The sequence below is a fragment of the Lissotriton helveticus genome, chromosome 5_1 (genome assembly GCF_964261635.1).
Source record: "Lissotriton helveticus chromosome 5_1, aLisHel1.1, whole genome shotgun sequence".
Taxonomy (NCBI): Eukaryota; Metazoa; Chordata; class Amphibia; order Caudata; family Salamandridae; genus Lissotriton; species Lissotriton helveticus.
In genome coordinates this window covers 1629958146-1629982080 of record NC_136065.1, presented here as the reverse complement: position 1 = coordinate 1629982080, position 23935 = coordinate 1629958146, and positions in this window count along the sequence as shown.

Genomic DNA, 23935 nt, shown 5'->3' with positions numbered 1-23935 from the left:
CTCACACTACTTCATCACAGTCGCACAAAAAAAACCGCTCCACTTTTAATAGGTGTCGCAGCACAGCTCTGTAGCACTTGGCTACTCAGCTGGGAACCCGATGATGAAGCATGACACCAACTAGGTTAGTGTGTGAGGATTCTTCTAACAATCCCTAGTGGTGCCTGGCACTGCAAGCATTTCATAGTCATCTAGCTTGGGTCTGTCTTAGTTGATTGTGATATTATTACCTTGGGACAGGGACGGTCCCACACATTAGTCCTTGCTCTCATTTTGTTTCTTCCAATGTTTGATAACAGCCATCTTCTAAAATGTGTTTGCATATCTGTCTGTGCACATGTGTGTGATAAGGCTCTCTAGAAAGCAAAACATACCCCTGCAGACATTTTGATGTTTTTTGCTAAAATATTTGCTTAATGGAAATTAATTGAAAAGTATGACTAACTATTTGAAATGTCAACATTCTGTTTGACTAATATATTGTAAATATGTTGTGTTGACTCCCAACCTTTGCATTCTTGAATAGGCTACACACCTTGTACAAGAAAAAAAAGCCATTTATTGATATTTCTTTTTCTTTGCAGTTTCATATATCACTTGACATGAGCACCAGTTGCACTACACATTCATTTTTTTTGTAGGCACAGGTAGATTAAGTGATTTGCCCAAAAACACAAGATGTTGAGCCCATGCCAAGACACAAACCTGAAACCCCAGGTCCAAAGTGGGCAATTCTGTCCGTTACGCCACATCCTTTCCTTCTTGGCAATCCCCATAGCTCTTAAAGCTATTCATCAAGGCTTTTAGGCCAGATTAGCACCGGATGTTTGATACCACCCTCTACTATTTCAACTCCAGCAGAAATCCTGACCCACTTCTCTGAAAGGATGCCCTCCAACTGATTTTCTGGTGGTCTCAGCCCTGTCCAAGAGATTTCCAGGCAATTCGGGTGTTCCCACTCTAAAGTTTACAACTTGATTTTTAGGTCTCGCCTAGAGTGCAGTGCGTATGCGGTGCTCTAAGAGAGTGCTCTTGGAATCACTTCAGACTTCCAAGAGCCTTCTGCGTGTGGGTCTGCCTCCTCCCACACATCCCATTGGCTTTTACGTATGGCATTCAATAATTAAAAGCATGCAAAAGGTTAAAGACGGGTGCATGTCCCGCCTTCCCTCAAAACTTTCACTCCCATGGCCTAGGGGTCTCGGGAGCACGCAGGGTGCCATCTGTTCTGGATCAGGTTTTCTCCCAGAGCGTTTTGCTCTCGGGAGCCAGCAGCGGCACGCAACAATGCCCTCTGTTGTGGCTCATGTTACAAATGATTTCAATTTCGCATCCGCTTGTTTAGTTCATGCTCCTCCTTAGACAAGGCTTGTACAATCAGCCTCGTTTTGAGTTTACAATGTTCACCATTGAAAATGTCATGCCTTTGAGGCAAACTATAAAACCCCCATGTGCATACTTTATTATTGCTTTTTATTAAAACCTCATTCCAGGCGCTGGCGCATCTTCTTTTTGATGGACATTCAGACTGCCCTTGATTTAAAGAGCCTGCTGCTATATTTCCGACGCAGTTCAACGTGCTGCACTGTGCCCCACTGACCAGGAGCGCTTCATCTCCTCAAACTAACTAGAGGGGCGGGGCACTATACAAGCGATCCCATTCTCCTTGTGTTCTCTCTCACTGGACCCCAACTCGCTCTGGCCAGGGCCAATTCTCTGCCTTCACCCCACATCATTGTCCCACCTGAGCTCTCTCTAGGCTCCGATCATAAGAATGGCAAAAACACTACGCACTGCCTTCGGCACCAAAACAAGAAAAGAGAAAGGAAACACGCATAGCTCATTTTCCAGAACGTTTATCACCGGCAGTGGCATATCAGAGTTAATTAACACACCGGCAGAACACTGGAACATCAGTAAAAAAAAATTGACTTTCATGGTGAAAAGACACTGCCTCCATGGATTAATGCATCCACATCAGAGTCCCGATGACTTCAGGTTTGATCTCTACGGGTCCCATCAGGCCTTCATCCTCCTCCCCCAAGTTGATAAAATAAGTATAGTTGAGCTAGACCCCTTGACCCCCCCCTTCGTGTCATAGCTTCATAGCACAGGCCCCGACTAAACGGAACTCCTTTTATCTATGTTGGAAGATAAAAGGTCGAGTAGAAGTTATTGGGTTTGGTTTTCTATCCACCACCAACCCCTTCACTTATTGCGCTACTTTCCTAAATTAAACATATTCTTTTCGTATTGTTTAATGGTTACAAGGGGTTGCGTTGTTGCTAATTAGGCATCGTTTTGTTGATTTTCCTGCCTTGATAAAGTTGCAGGGGTTTGTAATATTATGTAACAATTTTAGACATCTGTTTCATTTTCAAATAATTTTTGCAAAAATTATATAATCGGGGAGGGTGGCTACATTTCGCAAATGAGCACATATCCAAACCGGGGAACAACCTTTACAACACAACTTTTACAACGCACTACCATTACAACAAAACTTTTACAACGCAACATCCATTACAACGCATGCATTTACAACACAATCATTACAACGCATGACACTACAACGCACACCACTACAACGCATGCCATTACAACGCAGTCATTACAACGCATACCATTACAACGCATAGCATTACAACACATAGTACCCTTACACTATCCAACACTTACCCTACTGTTGCACCCCCTGGAGTTAGAATAGTAATTTTTACCCCTACACTTTCCACCACTTACCCTACTGTTGCACCCCCTGGAGTTAGAATAGTAATTTTTACCCCTACACTATCCAACACTTACCTTACATGCAATGCAATGTAATGCGTTGTAATGGTATGCGTTGTAAATGTAGTATGCGTTGTAGTGGAATGCGTTGTAAAGGTAGTTTCAAAGAATTCGTTGTAATGGCATGCGTTGTAATGGTGTGCGTTGTAATGGATGTTGCGGTGTAAAAAATGCGTTGTAAAGGTAGGCGTTGTAAAAGTATGCGTTGTAACATCATACATCCATGTAAACCATAAGCAGACGGTTTCATGGCAAAACAACCCAGTGAACTATTGTGTTGCTGCCAAAGCTGCCATCTTTGGAAATGCTCAACCAGGTTCAAGTCCCAGAGTTGCCTCAGGATTCTGTAATTCTGGGAAAATCAGCTAATCTCCCTCTGACAAAAAATAGAATGCGACCTTGTAGAATGTAATCTGCTCCAATGCATTTGGTTCAAGTTTGCATTACATAAACCTATAAAAAATAAACACACTACTTAAACCCTCTATTTATATCAAAAAGGTAAGTCCTCGGGTGCAGAGTGGAAATGTTAGCATTTTTAGGTGTAATAAATCACCTTTTTGCCAGTTTGATTCTAACATCCACAGCTAAACGGCCTATGCTCTGGGAGACTAGAGGCCCCAAACCCCTCTTTCGCATTTCCATGTGCTTTCTTTTGTTTTTAGGTCGACAGGCTGAAGAATATATATGAAAAAACACACCAAAATAATAATCTATTAAAATGTAGGGCTACATGGCTGAAAGTGTTGTATCAGCCAATTTCCTCCATGGCTGAATACTTTTAAGGTCCCAAATGCTTGACGCATTGCATTGCAAATGCTTGTTCTTTTTTTTAGGCAAGAAGGAATGCACTTCAGCAAATGTGCTGTGTGTGTTGTTGTGTCCTGCAATCTCCAGCAGATTCTTTTGTAAGTTAGATTTTAAAAAAAGGATAGAATTTAGCAGGACTTCTTGGATGGCAATAGGATGGAGTTTGACTGTGGAAATGGCAGTCTGCAGTCAGACAATCAGCCGAGAGGGTTGTCCTCAAGAGGCTGATCTGATCTCCACTCAGCGTTGAAAAGAACATTGTTCCCTTACCCTTTTCAGCACAACTCTCTTTGGTCCCCACAGAGATTAGGAGATCAAGAGAATTTGCACAAAGACAGACTGTACACTCTGAGGTCTTGAACAAAGAAGACATCCCTGCTTTTACAGGATTCCTCAGAGAGGGTCAGACAGTGTTTTAGACAGACAGCTATTTTAACAAAAAATACACAGAAAGAGAGCCTCCCTCCCCCCACTGGATCTCACCATTACCACGAAGAAGGTCTCATATACACTGCATTATACTCTAAGGACAGAGACAGAAACACGTTCCTGCACTATTCTAGCTCCCACCAGAGACCTTAAAGGGACTGTTTTCCATTCAATAAGTTTCTATGCATCCGTAGAAACAGCTACAAAAAGAGAAGTACTTTAGGAATGCCACAACATTGTTGAACAAGTAAAAAGAACAACAATACCCATACAAGCTGTTAAAAAGAGTCATTGATGTGTATGCGAAGAGAATGTCTACATCAGGGGTGTCCAACTTTTTCTGTGCTGAGAACTACTTCTGGTTACGAAAAAGCATGTTGAGCTGCCCCCTACTATATGTGTGTTTAACAAGGATACATAACGTCCAAGTAACTTAACAACCGTTGCTGGAGTATTCCAGACCTTCTTCAATGAGCATATGACATTAAAGGTGTATGATCTCTATAGCAAATGTTAACTTGAGAGGTCCCCAGCATCAGTTGAATCCCTTTTATGAATCACACTGAGAGGTATGGGTATAACTTAGATATGCGGTTTCATTGTCATGCATTACATAAGAGAACACTGCTCTCATTTTGTGAGTTAGGGCACTAAGGACCATTGGCAATAATACATTTAGCAAGGCCCATGTAGACTTCATAGATATCTACAAGTAAACGCATCTTGGCAGTGACTGGCACGCTATACAACAGCCAGACATTATTGACATATATTGATATATCAAGAGATTGCTTTAGGAAGCTAGGCACTCTTTGAAAAGGAAGAAATAAAAGAAGAAAGACAGAAATAAGGTAATGGAAAATGGAATAGAAAAGAAGAGAAAGAAAGCAAGAGAAAGGAAGTAGAGAAAGAAATGAAAAGGAAGTAGAGGATACATGTAAGGAAAGATGAGGAAGAGGAAGAAAGCAAGAGACAATGTGAAAAAAATAGAAAATGAGAGCAAGTAGAGTAGAAGTCGAGAAGCAAAGAGAAGAAGAAAAAAGTTGAACAAGAAAAACATAAGGCAAAAGAAAGAAAAACAGACTAGAAGAAAAAAGAGACAAAGAAGAGAAGTCGAGAAAGAAAGAAGAAAGGAAGAGAAAATGGGGAAAAAATAAGAACAAAAAATTGAGATAGGAGAGCAAAACAAAGTAGAGGAAACAACAAGGAACAAAGGAAACATAAAAGGATGGACAGAAGAAAAGGAGAAAAAGATAGCAAAGTAGCAAAAGCAGGAAAGAAGTAAATACCGTTTGTTTACTAACTTAAATTTTGGCAGGTGTGATCTGCTGAATTTTCATGAAGATTGGTGTATTCAACAAATCTGATAATTATAGGATGCTTTAAATAACTATCAACTTTTAATTCCCAGCCTTGCATAAACCAGGACTTACTAACGAGTTAGAATTTACCGGCCAACTCGTAATCAGGGCCTTGGAAATTACAAACTATTGTACCCGCACTGTTGTGTACTGTCATATGTCTGTGTATATTGGTAAGACAGGTCAGGATATAAAGAAAAGCATTGAGCAACACAAATCAAGAACTAGGTGGTCACTTCCTAGACAACAATCATACAGCATCGGGTCTAAAAAGGACGATCTTTTGACCTGTACCCACCAGCAGGGGGGAAGAGGAACCGCACTTAATGAGATTAGAGGCACATTTGGCCTTGAGATTACTAACAGACCTGATCTAGATGACTGACTTCAGAAATATATTTGCTGAAGAGTAGTGGCCTGGTATCCCAACGTTTAAGACTACAAGTCCCAGACTGCCCTTTGTCATGCTAGATAAGCATGGGCGTAAAATCCGTTCCGCTCGCGGATTTTGCGGATTTTCGGCAAATTCGCAATCCGCGAACTCTCGCGAATTTGCCGAAAATCCGCAAATCCGCACGCGGCGGATTTTTTTGCTTGGTGATACAATATTGCGGCACGCGGCGTGGCGCGCGGCGTTCACTTTCCGTCATTCAGCGTTTGCCGAGTTGTTTTTCTCGATATTTTGCGAGTGCTGCGCCATTTTGGATCTTGCTGCGGAATCCCGCGGGAGTTTGGCGCCCGCAAATACGTAATCGCGGCTTGTCACCACCTTGCACAGCACGCATCGCGAGAGTTTGCAATTGCGAACATGTAGGTGCGGCGGGCAGGAACAATCTCGCACTCGCGAAATAGAGATTTTGCAATTCTACACAAGAAATCCACCAGCAAACAGCATAAACCTTCAGAAAATGATGATTTTTATCAGAATCACTCCTCAGGTTGACATTTGCCTGCACTTTTTTTTGCAAGGAGTCCATTATTTGGGGGGGGGAGGAAGGAAGTGCCCCACAGTCTCCAACTTCCTGTTCCTGTCCAGCAGGCTCCTCCCAGTGCTTTCTTCATGTGCTGGTCACTTTCATTTGGACCTTGACCTGGAAGGATTACTTTTTGTGGGTGCTGCTGGATATTTGGATTTGAGGCCTTTTAGACTTTCTTTGGGTCACATTTGGATTAGAAATCAACTTTCACAAGTAAGTTTGTTTGGGGCATTACAGTTGCTGCAACTACAATTTTGGAACTTTTTCAGAACATTAAATAAAATATATTGTGGGTAGCCACAGTATCCAGTAGGACCAGGGTTGGTTATGGGTGCATGGTACAACTGTTTTGTTGAATTTAAACATCATTGAGGCCATGGATGGGCTGGGATTGTGCTGCTTTTTGTGTTTTTTGTCGATTTTTTGGGGCTGCTGTTGGGGCCTTTTGCCCAGGGGTAGTGGTGCATGGACTGAGTCTGCCTGTGGGGTCTCACTCTCTTTAATGTAAACATCCTGGATGGCATTGGATTGTGGTGATTTTTGTGTGTTTTTCGTTTTTTTTTGGGGTGTACTGTTGATGTGGACTGCCATGTGGGGGGTGGTCGTGGCCATCTTGAGTGCTGGTACAGGCAACATGTGCTTGGGGTTAAAGGGGCCATTTTGAAGAGAGGCAGTGTCTGAGGCCTGCACTAATTTTGCCTAGCTTTCATCCATTATGCCCAGGGGTAGTGAGTGGTGCATGGGCCTAGTCTTTCTGTGGGGTGTCTTCTTGAATTTAAACACCATTGAGGCCATGGATGGGCTGGGATTGTGCAGAATTTTGTGTGTTTTTTGTCGTTTTTTTGGGGCTGCTGGTGGGGCCTTTTGCCCAGGGGTAGTGAGTGGTGCATGGGCCTAGTCTTTCTGTGGGGTGTCTTCTTGAATTTAAACACCATTGAGGCCATGAATGGGCTGGGATTGTGCTGAATTTTGTGGTTTTTGTCGATTTTTTTGGGGGCTGCTGGTGGGGCCTTTTGCCCAGGGGTAGTGAGTGGTGCATGGGCCTAGTCTTTCTGTGGGGTGTCTTCTTAAATTTAAACACCATTGAGGCCATGGATGGGCTGGGATTGTGCAGAATTTTGTGTTTTTTGTCGTTTTTTTGGGGCTGCTGGTGGGGCCTTTTGCCCAGGGGTAGTGAGTGGTGCATGGGCCTAGTCTTTCTGTGGGGTGTCTTCTTGAATTTAAACACCATTGAGGCCATGGATGGGCTGGGATTGTGCTGAATTTTGTGTTTTTTGTCTATTTTTTGGGGGCTGCTGGTGGGGCCTTTTGCCCAGGGGTAGTGGTGCATGGACTGAGTCTGCCTGTGGGGTCTCACTCTCTTTAATGTAAACATCCTGGATGGCATTGGATTGTGGTGATTTTTCTGTGTTTTTCTTTTTTTTTTGGGGTGTACTGTTGATGTGGACTGGCCATGTGGGTGGTGGTGGTGGCCATCTTGAGTGCTGGTACAGGCAACATGTGCTTGGGGTTCAAGGGGCCATTTTGAAGAGAGGCAGTGTCTGAGGCCTGCACCCATTTTGCCTAGCTTTCATCCATTATGCCCAGGGGTAGTGAGTGGTGCATGGACCTAGTCTTTCTGTGGGATGTCTTCTTGAATTTAAACACCATTGAGGCCATGGATGGGCTGGGATTGTGCAGAATTTTGTGTGTTTTTTGTCGTTTTTTTGGGGCTGCTGGTGGGGCCTTTTGCCCAGGGGTAGTGAGTGGTGCATGGGCCTAAGTCTTTCTGTGGGGTGTCTTCTTGAATTTAAACACCATTGAGGCCATGGATGGGCTGGGATTGTGTGGCGAATTTTGTGTTTTTGTCGTTTTATTGGGGCTGCTGGTGGGGCCTTTTGTCCAGGGATAGTGAGTGGTGCATGGGCCTAGTCTTTCTGTGGGGTGTCTTCTTGAATTTAAACACCATTGAGGCCATGGATGGGCTGGGATTGTGCAGAATTTTGTGTTTTTTGTCGTTTTTTTGGGGCTGCTGGTTGGGCCTTTTGCCCAGGGGTAGTGAGTGGTGCATGGGCCTAGTCTTTCTGTGGGGTGTCTTCTTGAAATTAAACACCATTGAGGCCATGGATGGGCTGGGATTGTGCTGAATTTTGTGGTTTTTGTCGATTTGTTTGGGGCTGCTGGTGGGGTCTTTTGCCCAGGGGTAGTGGTGCATGGACTGAGTCTGCCTGTGGGGTCTCACTCTCTTTAATGTAAACATCCTGGATGGCATTGGATTGTGGTGATTTTTGTGTGTTTTTCGTTTTTTTTGGGGTGTACTGTTGTTGTGGACTGGCCATGTGGGTGGTGGTGTGGCCATCTTGAGTGCTGGTACAGGCAACATGTGCTTGGGGTTCAAGGGGCCATTTTGAAGAGAGGCAGTGTCTGAGGCCTGCACCCATTTTGCCTAGCTTTCATCCATTATGCCCAGGGGTAGTGAGTGGTGCATGGGACTAGTCTTTCTGTGGGGTGTCTTCTTGAATTTAAACACCATTGAGGCCTTGGATGGGTTGGGATTGTGCAGAATTTTGTGTGTGTTTTTGTCGTTTTTTTGGGGCTGCTGGTGGGGCCTTTTGCCCAGGGGTAGTGAGTGGTGCATGGGCCTAGTCTTTCTGTGGGGTGTCTTCTTGAATTTAAAAACCATTGAGGCCATGGATGGGCTGGGATTGTGCAGAATTTTGTGTTTTTTGTCGTTTTTTTGGGGCTGCTGGTGGGGCCTTTTGCCCAGGGGTAGTGAGTGGTGCATGGGCCTAGTCTTTCTGTGGGGTGTCTTCTTGAATTTAAACACCATTGAGGCCATGGATGGGCTGGGATTGTGCTGAATTTTGTGGTTTTTGTTGATTATTTTGGGGCTGCTGGTGGGGCCTTTTGCCCAGGGGTAGTGGTGCATGGACTGAGTCTGCCTGTGGGGTCTCACTCTCTTTAATGTAAAAATCCTGGATGGCATTGGATTGCGGTGATTTTTGTGTGTTTTTCGTTTTTTTTTTGGGGTGTACTGTTGATGTGGACTGGCCATGTGGGTGGTGGTGGTGGCCATCTTGAGTGCTGGTACAGGCAACATGTGCTTGGGGTTCAAGGGGCCATTTTGAAGAGAGGCAGTGTCTGAGGCCTGCACCCATTTTGCCTAGCTTTCATCCATTATCCAGGGGTAGTGAGTGGTGCATGGGCCTAGTCTTTCTGTGGGGTGTCTTCTTGAATGTAAACACCATTGAGGCCATGGATGGGCTGGGATTGTGCAGAATTTTGTGTGTTTTTTGTCGTTTTTTTGGGGCTGCTGGTGGGGCCTTTTGCCCAGGGGTAGTCAGTGGTGCATGGGCCTAGTCTTTCTGTGGGGTGTCTTCTTGAATTTAAACACCATTGAGGCCATGGATGGGCTGGGATTGGGCAGAATTTTGTGTTTTTTGTCGTTTTTTTGGGGCTGCTGGTGGGGCCTTTTGCCCAGGGGTAGTGAGTGGTGCATGGGCCTAGTCTTTCTGTGGGGTGTCTTCTTGAATTTAAACACCATTGAGGCCATTGATGGGCTGGGATTGTGCTGAATTTTGTGGTTTTTGTCGATTTTTTTGGGGCTGCTGGTGGGGCCTTTTGCCCAGGGGTAGTGGTGCGTGGACTGAGTCTGCCTGTGGGGTCTCACTCTCTTTAATGTAAACATCCTGGATGGCATTGGATTGTGGTGATTTTTGTGTGTTTTTCGTTTTCTTTTTTGGGTGTACTGTTGATGTGGACTGGCCATGTGGGTGGTGGTGGTGGCCATCTTGAGTGCTGGTACAGGCAACATGTGCTCGGGGTTCAGGGGGCCATTTTGAAGAGAGGCAGTGTCTGAGGCCTGCACCCATTTTGCCTAGCTTTCATCCATTATGCCCAGGGGTAGTGAGTGGTGCATGGGCCTAGTCTTTCTGTGGGGTGTCTTCTTGAATTTAAACACCATTGAGGCCATGGATGGGCTGGGATTGTGCAGAATTTTGTGTGTTTTTTCGACTTTTTGGGGTGTATAACTGATGTTCCTCTGTCTTCCATTGCTTTTAGGTGCACAAGAGAACCACCAGTGCCAGGAAGAAGTCCTGCTGCGGTGTGTGCAGCACAACGTCACGTGTGGCCACAGACAACTCTGCAACTTGTGCAACTGCGGCCTGCTGTTCAGAGTGACATCTGAAGAAGATGGCCCCAAAAAAAGTTCCCCGTAGCTCCTCTAGCAAGAAAGATGCCAGAAAGGAGCAGAAGAAGCAAGTTACCAAGCAGACTGGTGTGCCGCCCGCCACATTTTTTGGGAATAAAAAAAAAAGTACGCCTGCAGCAGCAGCAGGATCTGCTGGGGACCAAGCTGGGAGCAGCACCCCCGCTCCATTGGGCTCAGTGCCACCACCCCCACGCCAACTTAAGTCCAAGCCCTTGAGTGCTGCAGAGGCAGCCAGTCTACTTGTTCAATCACCATCGACCAGTGATGTTGGCTCATCGCAAGAAAGTAGCAGCAATGTCCCTCAATCAACACAGGTTTTTGTAACTCATCTGACGAGTGTTGAACAACCACAGCCGCAACAACAATCATATGTGCAAGTACAAGCCCAAGTACTTGTGGAAGGAGAGGCGGCGCAAGGAGAGGAGCAAGCAGAGGTGCATGGAGGGGCACAACAAGTGGCCACAATAGTTGTTCCTCCAGAAGTAGGGGCACATCTGGAAATCGACAATCAAGCCGAGGTATCATTCGAGGAAGCCACTCCTCCTGATGATCATTCATTGTCTTCCACATCCCGAGCAAGGAAAAGATCAAGGGTGTTGGTGTCTACATCTTCTTCAAGCCCACATCCTTCTGATGATATGGATCTTACTTGGGAACCAGCACCACTGCCGTCTGAGAGTGAGGTTGAGGAGGCACACCATGATCTGATAAAGGTAGCTAAGCGTAAAAGGAAGGTCGTCGAAACTCTCATAGTTATGGAGTGTGATGACGCTCAACAAGAAGTGGCGTATACTCCTGCTGCTGAAGACTCTCACGACGACGACGCAGTCATCATCACTAACGTCACTGAAGCCCCAGCGGGCATGCAGCAAACAGACATTTTGACCCTAGCTCGACAAGCTGCTGAGCGTGATGATGAAGTCGACGAGGAGGCAATGGGAACACCACAATCATTGATGTTAACTAGTACACCACAACCTACCGCTTCCATATTTCTTACTCGCCAGAAGGGACCTCCATCCACCTCGACCTCAATTAGTGGTGGTGAAAGTGCACAACGTAGTAAAGTTCAGCAATACACATCCTCCACTTCATCTGGCATTAGCAGCACGACCACCACCAGTATCGCCTCCTCCGGCCCCCACAGACATTTCAAGTCCGCAGTTTGGGACTTCTTTAGTGTTTGCCCAAAAAGGGAAAACATAGCCATTTGCAGCATTTGTAAGCTTGCAGTTAGTCGTGGTAAGCTTGGTACCAACTATGGGACTGGAGGCCAGAGAGGTCATCTTAAGAGACAGCACACTGTCCAATGGTTGGCGCACCTAAAGGAGATCAAGGAAGCCCGAATTGCAAGTCGAGAAAACGTTGATGTTCCATCTGATGATGACGAGGAGGAAGAAGTGTCCCACACTTCACTTACACCCAGTACCCCTGTCAGCACACCCCCTGTGAGCCACACTAAGAGTGTGGGACAGAGTGAGACACCAATGCGAAAAAGTTCATCAGCGAGCGTAACTGGGTCGAAGAAGTTATCATCATCATCCCGTAAAATGGTCCAGGGCAACATTAAAACAATGTTGTTTTCAGACGCGCCATATGACCGCAACCACCCAATGGTGCGTCTGTATAACACTAAGCTGGCTAAAATGCTAGCGCTGGATCTTCTCCCTTTTTCTTTTGTAGAAGGGGTTGGTTTTCTAGAATTAGTGGCAGCGCTCTGCCCTAAATGGAAGGTTCCTAGCCGGTACTATTTTGCCCGAGTTGCGGTTCCAGCACTACATGAAGATGTGCTGGAGGTGATTGGGGCAGCTTTGCAGAAGAGTGCTGTTCACACTATACATCTGACAACAGACATGTGGACCAGTGGCGCAGGCACTGATTACATGTGCATCACTGCACACTGGGTCTCTTTTTCAGGGGTTAAAGCAAAGCTAAACGCAGGTGTTGACCTGGACAAAGTTTTTAAAGCTGCTCGGAAACATGCAACACTAGCCATGTTTGGCTTGGAGCTACGTCATACAGCAGAAAACATTTTGAATGAGTTCAACACAAAGGTCTTTCATTGGCTGTCCCCAAAAAAACGCGACATTGGTTATGTTTCCACGGATAATGGCGCCAATGTAGTTAAGGCCATGGATCTGGGTCACTATTTCAGAGTGCCCTGTTTGGCGCACTGTATAAACCTGGTTGTTAAAAAATTCTTGGATAAAGACAGTCCAGCATGTGAGTTAGTGGTCACCTGCCGAAAAATGTGCAACAATTTCAGCCATTCTTTTAAGGCCCGGAAGCATCTGAGGCACCTGCTACATGAACGTCGAATGCCAGTGAAAGCACTCATCCAGGAGGTGCAAACACGTTGGAAATCAACCTTCTACATGCTTGAGCGTCTGTATGAGCAGTTTACGGTACTCGATCAATATTTCTTAACACTGGGTACAGCTGTGAAGGACCTGAGGTTAAATGCGGCGGAATGGGAGCTAGTTAAAAGCCTGACAGACATGCTTCGTCCTTTTGAGGTCTTCACGCGTGCAGTCAGCAGGGAGGACTGTAATTTGGGAAAAGCTATCCCATTGTTGCGCATGCTGGAGCACAAACTGAAGGCGGTGTCTGCTAAGTTTCAAAAAGATGAAGAAAAGCAAGCAGCTTTTGTTTTGGCTGAGAAATTATTAGAGCGCCTTCTTGGCGATGAACGTCTTCAAAAGATCCACTCAGAACAGCATTACATTTGTGCTACTATTCTGCATCCACGCTACAAAAAGCCACTGGCAGGCAGTGCATTATTTCCTTTTGGTGATGAAGATGTTAAAAAGTACAAACATTGGCTAGCTTTGTCAGCCATGAGGTTTGAAAGAGAGCGGAAGAAAATTGAAGGAAAAGGCAGTACATCAGCATCAGCAGGCCATCCACAGTCAAAAGACTCCACTTCTGCACCTGTGGCTGTGGCAGAAGTGACCTCTCAGCCGTTAAAGACACCGGCAACCGGATCATCTGCACCAGACACAACTGAAATATCGGGTGATGATAGTGAAGAGGATTGGCTAGCTGAGCTTGGGTTTGGTTCTCAAAAGGTCCGAGCAAAAAGTAAGCTAAAAGGAGGAACCGTGGAGAACCTTGAGTCGATGGTGCAGGACTATCTGAATGACTCAACAGAGGTCTATGTTAATGCTGACCCATTGGCGTATTGGCATGGGAAAAAAGAATTGTGGCCAGAGATCACCAGCCTGGCTATACATTACTTGTCTTGCCCACTCACAAGCGTGTCTTCTGAACGTGTTTTCAGTGCTGCTGGTGGCATTGTAACTTGCAAACGGACCCGCCTCTCGCCCAAAAATGTGGAGAGGCTAACAATGATCAAGATGAATGAGCACCTCATACCACCAGATTTCAAAGTACCAGATCGCACGACGGAAGAAGACGAGGAGGACAGCAACTTAGATGAGGGAATTTCTTCTGTGTTAGGTGACACTGACCTACTCCTGCCTGAATTCGCAGAGTATGAGGACGAACTCTTCTTCCCTGACACCGAGCCCTGAAAATGAGCCAATGAATCAAAAATTTTGTTTTTCGTACTTATTTACTTTTATTCCTGTGTTTCTGTCTTTCTTTGTTTTGCACAGTTATTATAATTACAACTTTAATCACCTGTACTTTTGCTTTTTGGCTGTTTGGGGGTCTTCTACTTGTTTTCACATGGGTTGATGGCTCTGGGGCCATTGCTGGGAAGGTCTAATACCGGGTGAAACTGGTTTGGACAACCTCCATGAGGAAAAAGTTTTTGCATTTTCTGACTTTTCCCTCAATGTAGCGTTTTCGGGGGCCTGTTTGGGGGGCTTCCTGGTGTTTGTGGGTGGGTTTCGGGGTCTGGGAGCAATGCTGGGTATGGATACTTTTCATTGCAAGAGGTTTGAAGGGAATCCATGGATGCAGAGGGGAGTTAGGGCCTAGCTGCAGAGCGCGCACTGAGTGATTTTGCAAATTTTCAGGAAAGTGACTAAGTCCCAATTTTTGTACTTTTGCTTCTTGGCTGTTTGGGGGTCTTCTACTTGTTCTACCCTTGATTGACTGTTCTGGGGCCATTGTTGGCAAGGTCTAATACCGGATAAAACTGGTTTGGACAACATCCATGCGGGAAAGCCTTTTGGCACTTTTTGTAACTTAGGGTTCGTTAGGGTTAGCCCTAGCAGCAGATTGCATGTGTTTCGGGGGGTTCTTGATTTTTGCAACTGAGTTCTCGGGTCATAGAGCACTCGTGGGAATGTGTAATTTTGGTTGCAAGTGATTTGATGAAAATCCATGGTGGGAAAGGGGGGATCACTTACTCTGTGAGAGGCACTTAGGGGCAGATTTATGATGACTGGCGCATCCCCAGGGATGCACCAGTCATCCTGCGCCGCTGCTCCGCCAGACCGCCACCCATGGTGCGCCGCATTTAAAATGCGGCGCACCATGGGGCAAAAACGGCACAGATGCGTGACGCATCTGTGCCGTAAACGTGGCGCATTGCTGGAGCTGCGTCGCAAGCGCAACGCAGCTCCAGGAAGGCTCGGGTGTGCCCCATCTCCACAATGCTGCGTCAAGACCTACGCCTGCTTCAAGCAGGCGCAGGGTTTTTACACAGCATTGTCCTCAAAGTGACTGAGTGAAATCTCATAGATTTCACTCAGCCACTTTAAGGAGGCGTTCCTGCGCAGGAAGGCCCCCCCTGCACAGGAACGCCTCCTTATGGCAAAGGGCTTTACAACGTGATGCATCTCCTAAATGCGTCACATTGTAAATAGGGCGCATTGTTTGCGCTGCCGTTGCGTCAAATAAAGTGACGCACCTGCGGCGCAAGGCCTTCATAAATCTGCCCCTTAGTGTTGAAAACATTTAGCCATTTACACTTAAAGGAAGAAAATGACACAGACTTAAGTTTCAGGAAAACAAACTTACTGTTAAACCCCCACCCACCAGACTCAAAAGCAGTAAAAAACAGGTATGCTCAGATAAAGTTTCAAAAAGTATATTAGTATAGCCCTAACAAAATAATCTCCCGCAAGACCCTCCCTAACCCCAACGATTGTCCTTCAAAAGTTCCAAAAAGAACCCAACTCCCAAATCCCACCCCCCAAAAGTCTCTAAAAAAGGGGCAAGGGACACTACGGCAGGATGCTGTTCACTGTAGCGGCCAGGGCATCATACTCCTTGCGGAGGGTGGCATGGTCGGAGCGGAGGCCCTCCACCAAGTTCTTATAGGTTAAGACCTCCTGCTCCAGGTAGGACACTCTGAGGCCTAAGCGGCGCTGGCGTGCCTTGCAACTCCTGTGGGGGGCAGCTGATGTCTTTGCTGCTCGGCGGTGGCGGTTGGCTTTGGTAGCCCGGCTCTGTACCGCTGGAGCACTACGCTGGCTGGCAGCCCGTGTGGGCCCAGAGGAGGATGCAGCAGTCACAGTAGATGCGGCTGCGTGCCCTCCTCCTCCAGGGCCAGCAGCCGCCGATATTCAGCAACAGTGGCATCCAGCCTCCGTTGCCGGGCTATTCAAGCCTGCTCCTTCCTTGATGGTTTTTGGGATTTGGAAGGAGCAACTATATAAAGAAAGAAAGACATAGTCTGTAACCAATGCTCTTAAGATTAACACAAAATGATTGAGCAGAAAGTTGTGTCACAGTACAACTATCAACTTGAAAGCACAGTACATAACTATTGAGGCCAGTATCTATCTAACCTCCCACTTCTTCATCCTTGGCTTGCTCTAACATTAGTGTGAGTTTAAGGAACAAATTCTACGAGCACTATGGACTTCGATTACAGTCGACTATGACAGTAGTACACCAGTCTTATTCTTCTTCTTCTCTCTTGTTTATGAAAATTGGTACGTTATCTTCTGCAAGCCGGCATAATGCCAGCACAGTGAACTTGCACCCGAGAAAAACAGACGCACACCATGATGAGTGAGACAGACTTGCGTTACTGTACCGGTACAGTACATGCAGGTGGTGAAGCTCATATTTTTCCATTACAGGTGGCACTGAGAATACTCTGTTAAAAGGGCTACTGCTTAATTAATTTAACTTTCACCCTACAGTGCAAATGAGTACTAGAGAAGGAAAAAGAAGAAACTAAATAATCTGATTATCTATCACTTCACATGGGATGTATTTGATTACATATGGGATGACTTTAGGTGCTTTGCTTTTTTGAGTGAACAGTAATACACCCACACATGAATGACGTACTACTACTAAACTAAAATTATTAAGAGAGGTAGGGAGGGTCCACCGTAATAACCGGATATATGCTGTGCTTGCAGTTGCATACAAACTACTGCTACTATTCATGGTAGTATTTGGACAAAATTACAACTTCTTTTCCTTGCCTTTCCTACACTGGAACGGACGTGCGGGTGCGGTGTTACATGCTCTTCAAAGTAACACTTAGTTCAGGGGTCTCCAAACCGGTCCTGGAGGGCCGGATCCATGCCAGATTTTTTGGATATCCCCATTGAGATACATGTAGTTATTTTAAAAATCTGGCATGTATCCGCCCCTCCAGGACCGGTTTGGAGACCCCTGACTTAGTTCATCCAGTGACCGTCTACTCTCTCTAGATACACATATGCTATCTAAGAGTCAGATAGTACCATGATCCAGGCATCCATCCATTCAAAGTATATGCACACATACAGTTTCTGTTTCACCCACCAAGGCTGTTCTCCTTCCACCCATTCTTGCTTCATCATTCACCCAGCCATGCACCATACCATATTCTTCTCAGCCACCTTGGGGACCAAGCAAACACATATCATTCTTCTTTTCCAATCATCATTAAATTTCTCGTCCTTCCACACTTACTTACACCCTTCTTTCGCTTTTCGTTTTTTTATGTTATGTGCACTCATCCACCACCACCACCTCCGCGCTGGCCCCGCCACCAGATGTTCCACCTACAAAGTACATTTAAGAATGTTAGAATACACCACTCACTACTATATAATATTTGGTCTAGGAATAAAGAAATGTGAAAAAAAACAGAAAACAATGTAATAATTTGTGATTGTCTAATCTAAAGTAAAAATTTTCCTTTTTCCAGGGAAGGCTCAGTGCATAGAGCTATTGCTGACTAGAATGGGAGTCCAATGGAATTGCCAAATGTGCAATCTTAGTTAGCTACACAGACAGACTAATGAGAATAATCTAGTAATACCACAGGGAGTCATAGTCAAGGCAGTATAAGAATTTAGATACAGTCTAGAAGAAGATCAAAGACGATTTATAAAAAATCGAATGAGGAACGCTAGGAAAAAATAGGTACTCTATATTGAAATGAAAACTTACTGGGGCCACTGCCCTCGCCTGGCCGATCCTGGCCTTCTACAGCAGCAGCAGCAGCCTCCTCCAATGCCCTCTTGCCCCTGGGGGGAGCTGATGTACAACATGAAAGAAAGAAAGACCAGAAAACATGGATGATATTTGTCAACCAAATCAAACATTTCAAAAGAACAATAATAAAAAATTTTGGCGAAATAGCAAATAGACAACTATTCCACGGGATATATTGACCGATCTCATGTGGTCTACTACGTTATTAGTATTGCTTGATTTGCGGACCGTCGACTTGGAAAGTTCTTATGTAACTCACCAAACAAACTACTAAAAAGGTTCGCCTAGGCCTGGCAGGCAGCAGTCCGCAGCACGCGAAGTGACAGACAAAGTCCATTGTGATTGCAGATCAGTGAATACTCAAACTATCAATCCACCACCACTATTTCTTCTTATCGCCATGTGTACAAAGGAAGGACTGGACTTGAGTCTGTAGGGGCTGATTTAGAAGCCCCTTGCGGCTTTTTTGCTCCATTGTTGCGTGACTTTTGTGACGCAGCGGCAGAACAAAAGAGGCGCCATGGTGCGGCGTATATTAACAACGTGACGCATATGGGAGATGCATCACGTTGTAAAGCCCTGCGCCATCAGGGGGCGTTCCGGCGCAAGGGAGGGCGTTCCTGGCCAGGAACGCATCCTAAAAGTGGCTGAGGGAAATATACAAGATGTCAATCAGTCACTTTTAGGACAATGATGCGTGACTCAAACCCTGCGCCTGCTTGAAGCAGACGTACGGCTTGATGCAGCATTGGGGAGATAGGGCACCCCAGAGCATTGCTGGAGCTGCGCCATCGTTGTCATGCAACTCCAGCAATGCGCCATCTTTACGGCACAGATGCGTAAGGCTTCTGTGACGTTTTGGGCCCATGGTGCGCCACATTGTAAATATGGCGCACCATGGGTGGTGGTGGCATGGCGCACAATTACTGGCGCATCCCTGCTACTTTGCAGGGATGCGCCGGTAATTGAAAATCTGACCCTTAGTGTCTAGCATTACGCAGTTCTTTACACTACACTCATACATAATTTCTCAGGTCAATGAAATGAACACAAAATAGAAAACAAATAAGCATAGTAGCAAGGCTACTGAGAAGGAGAGCAGTGCACCTGAAATGCACAGAAGATTTTGAAATATAATTTACCTACAATGTAATCGGCAGCATTATTGCTCTTGGTAAAAAACAAAAATTTGCAATATAATAACACACAGAGCGAGAGAAAACAGAGTAGTGTTGAAATAGCTAGAAATAGCTACTACTACTCACCAAGCCCGGGGATCTCTACGCCGAGCACGTCCAGCAAGTCGCGTTCCCGGTCCATGAGATCCGTCCAGCGGTGGGTGGCCTGGTTATAGGTGCTCCGGACCCCAGAGTGTTCAAACATGGCCCGGCACACCTTCTCCCACCGCTTCCGGCGCTCCCGGATCCTGTAGCCGGTAGCGATCTTGCCGCCTCCCATGATGGTCTTGGGGAGGCGGCGCTGGACGTGAAAGACTAGTGCGGCCACCTCCTCCACACTAAAAATCTCCTAAGCTATAACTGTCTCCCCCCTCAAACGCCCGCACGGGAGCCGGGCACGGGGTGCGGGACCCTTCCCCTTCGTGGGCTTCTTCCCGGCTACCATTGCCATGGTCTGGGCAGAAAGGAAGCAAAATAATAAAGAAGAAATAGAACAGGGAAGAAGAAAAGAAAAGCGTTTAAAAAAGTAGTTTAAAATTACCAAAAAGTAGCAGAAAACACAAAAATATAGAGCTAGAAAAATAGAGGGATAGATAATAAGTAAAATAGATAAAAAAAACTTCAAACAAGCAAAGGATGGCAGAGATTCAGAGAGGATACAGAGAGCATGCCCAGAACCATAGCAATGAATGAGAAACAAGATGGCCGCGCCCGTTCCCGACCGCGTGGGTAAGTTCGCGCGAGATTTTCCTCGCGATCACACGCGAAATTGTACTATCGAGCCACACACTTTGCGAGATTACACATAGCGCCCGGAAACGGAATTACGTCACGCAAACAAGATGGCCGCGCCCATGTACGACCGCTAGGGTAACTTCGCAAACGTTGCGCTACAAGCGGCTTGCGAACACGCAAAAAATCACGCGAACAAACACGCCGCAAAAAAAACAAATCGTGTATTCGCACGAATTCGCGGCTTCCGAAATCGATCTCGCACGGATTCGCAACCCGCAAATCGCGCGAAATTGCAGAAAAACGATTTTTGCAAAACTGAAAGCACTCAGCAGGTGCAAAAGTTCAATCTTAACATTAGTAACCATTCACTCTAGTGCTTCCTGAGGGGCCCCTCTAGAGTTCAGTTGCCTATTTGCAACTATTCTATGACCCTGCTCTGACCCTCACAGCAGGCTCATAGAATAGCTACAAGTAGGCCATAAAGGTCCTGGGGAAAAAAATTGCACTGCAACAGAAAGCAAATTACAGATAAGGAAGGAAGCAGGTGCCAGCCAGACTGGAAGTTTAACAAGCATTGGAAATGCAATAGGTCTCGCATTAGGAAAGTTTGAGCTATTGGTATTGTAAATGACACTTTTTTTATTTATGTGTTGGTTTTGAAAGTAGCAAAATTAATAGCTTTGTCAGTTACAATGTCAATAGTTTTAACTTTTGCAAATGTGACACCTATAGCATTTGTAATGCAATGTGTGTTGTATTTACGTGACTTAGATGTCTTGATATTACAAATAACAATGGCTTTTAATTTTGTAAATAATTCATACTTAAATAAAAGTTATCGTAATTTATAATGGCAATAGTTTAAACGTTTGTAAATAACTTTTGTGAAGATTATGTTCAGTGTATTTTATTGTGACGAAAATCCAAGAACATTGCTTTTGCACCTACACACACACAGAGCCACACAGATATAGATGTGGTGGTGGTGGATCTGGGGGATATGGTGGTGGTGGTGATGGTGGTGGATGTGGGGTGGATGTGGGGTGGATGTGGGGTGGATGTGGGGTGGATGTGGTGGAGGTAGTGGATGTGGTGGTGATGTGGTGGATGTGGTGGTGGTGGATGTGGTGGTTGTGGATGTGGTGGTTGTGGATGTGGTGAAAGTGGTGGTGGATGTGGTGGTGGAAGTGGTGGTGGTGGAAGTGATGGTGGTGGGTGTGGTGGATGTGGTGGTGGTGGTGGTGGATGCGGTGGTGGATGAGGTGGTGGATGTGCTGGTGGATGTGGTAGTGGTGGATGCGGTGGTGGATGTGGTGGTGGTGGTGGATGTGGTGGTGGATGTGGTGGTGGTGGATGTGGTGGTGGATGTGGTGGTGGATGTGGTGGATGTGGTGGTGGATTTCATGGTGGATGTGGAGGTGATGGTGGATGTGGTGGTGGATGTGGTGGTGGATGTGGTGGTGGATGTGGTGGTGGTGGTGGGTGTGATGGTGGATGTGATGGTGAATGTGGTGGTGATGGTGGATGCGGTGGTGGTGGAAGTGATGGTGGTGGGTGTGGTGGATGTAGTGGTGGTGGATGCGGTGGTGGATGAGGTGGTGGTGGATGTGGTGGTGGATGAGGTGGTGGATGTGGTGGTGGATGTGGTGGTGGTGGATGTGGTGGTGGTGGATGCGGTGGAAGTGGTGGATGTGGTGGTGGATGTGGTGGATGTGATGGTGGATGTGGTGGTGATGGTGTATGTGGTGGTGGATGCGGTGGTGAATGTGGTGGTGGATGCGGTGGTGGTGGTTGTAGTGGATGTGGTGGTGGATGTAGTGGTGGTGGGTGTGGTGGTGGTGGTGCATGCGGTGGTGGTAGATGCGGTGGTGGTGGATGTGGTGGTGGATGTGGTGGATGTGGTGGTGGATGTGGCAGTGGATGTCATGGTGGAGGTGGAGGTGATGGTGGATGTGATGGTGGATGTGGTGGTGGTGGGGGTGGTGGATGTGATGGTGGATGTGGTGGTGATGGTGGATGTGGTGGTGATGTGGTGGTTGTGGATGTGGTGGATGTGGTGGTTGTGGATGTGGTGAAAGTGGTGGTGGATGTGGTGGTGGAAGTGATGGTGGTGGGTGTGGTGGATGTGGCGGTGGTGGATGAGGTGGTGGATGAGGTGGTGGATGAGGTGGTGGAGTGGGGCTACTTATTTATCCTCCTCAAGATAGGTGGGCCAAAGGTGTTATATGTGCCAATTGAGGTAGCTCAATATTCGTGATTCCATTCATGAGTTCCCAAACTTGGCCCCAACAAAACCCACAGGGATATTGCACCTCCTTTAAAAAGACCCCTATTGGATTAGTCAAACTTTGCTAAATACACTGCAGTGTAAGTTAGAGCACTGAAACAATTCCTGAGAATTGCCAGGAGCTACCGAATACCAGGGGGGTCCAGATAAAACGAAAGGTTTGAGATATTAATTGAACAAATTCTGACTATTTCGTACTGCCAGGGGCAACCTGCAGTCAAATCTGCCAGAAACGAGGTATCCACCCAGTTATTCCCCAAAATGTTCAGACATTTTCGAAATATTGTGGCAATAGTTGCCTGTACGGTTAATACCCAGCTGCATATTTATCTATACATTTGTAGATTTTTTTTTTAACATCATTGCCTTTTAAGTGTGGACTAGTGAATTAGGAACAACATTGAATAACAATCGCATCATATTTTGCGTATTTCCGTTTGGTTCCCACCAGCCCTATGCTCTTAATACCCGGCCACAATGTAATCCGTATTACCGCAGCGCACTTTGGAAAAGTAACGAAGAGCTGCCGTGAAGGTGCCACTCACGCTTACTCTTCATTCACGTCTCAGCGACGCTGTTAATGGGGCCGAAAGAAAGCAGTACGCATCTTACACCTGACGCATTATTGTTGGGGCGAGATACACACATGCCAACATGTAGTGTTGCTGTGTAGAGAGGAGGGACTTTGCTCACGTTCTTGCTCTCTTTATGGCACATGCCTGGGTAAGCTCTGTAATGAAACGCCAGTGGCACGTGCCTTATTGGTGATTTTATTTAATATATTTATTATAGCATTTTGCTGCTCACATGTTTACTTAACATTGCAGCAAACGCAGTGACGTGACTGTTAAATAATGTAAATACCTAGGCGCATGTGCAGTTTGAACAAATCACCGTGCTAATTAAAGGTGACGTTGACAGCTGCTAAAAATACCAAATCAAGAAAAGAAAAAAAATACCATCCGGTGGAGCCTAATGAAGTGACGACTGCCCAGCTTTATCCATATTCAACAATAACACAAAAAGAGTTTAGGTTTAACACACGCACCACAGTGCAGATGCTTCCGGACTAGGGTGCACAACTACAGAGATTAGATAAACATGACACGATACACCACTGAAGTATGCTCGTTTTCGCTAACACTGCTAACAGACGGAGGAGGGCATTGCTGTGGGGAGGGGGGAGGAGAAATGCGACATGGCGGGCAGGGGAGGGGGCGGAGTGGGGAGAGGGTGTTAAGCAGCAGGGGCCTTTGAAGTGAGCACTTCAAAGGTGTGGGAGGATGCGGCTGAGGGAACAGACGGCGATTTGGTGATGTGCACGCGCATTTTAGGTCAATGCGCAAGCGCATTGACCTAAAAGCCACGGGCACAGCACCAAATCGCCAAGTTGGGTAAAGTCTGTTTAAAGTCTGTTTAAGCCCCTATAGAGCTTCGCCAGCTATGCGCATGCGCACAGCAGGCGAGCCCTAAAAATCAGTGACACATTAATCAACCCCAAATTAATTCATGGCAGTTGAAGCAGGGCAGGTGTGCTTGCTTTTTTTCACCCCCATAATCTACAGTGATAAACCAACCAGAGGGTGGCGGTGATGTACCAGAGGGTGGCATGGGTGTACCAGAGGGTGGCAGTGGTGAAACAGAGGGTGCTGTGAACCTGTGATGATGAACCAGACGTAGAAACAACATAGTCGCGGCCGTTGCGAGCCGACAAGTAAGTTTGCAATTGCGAACTGGTACACAAACCTCGCGAACTGGCAGAAACCCTTGCGAACACAAAAAAACACAAAAATCCGCAAATTCGCGAGAGTTCGCGG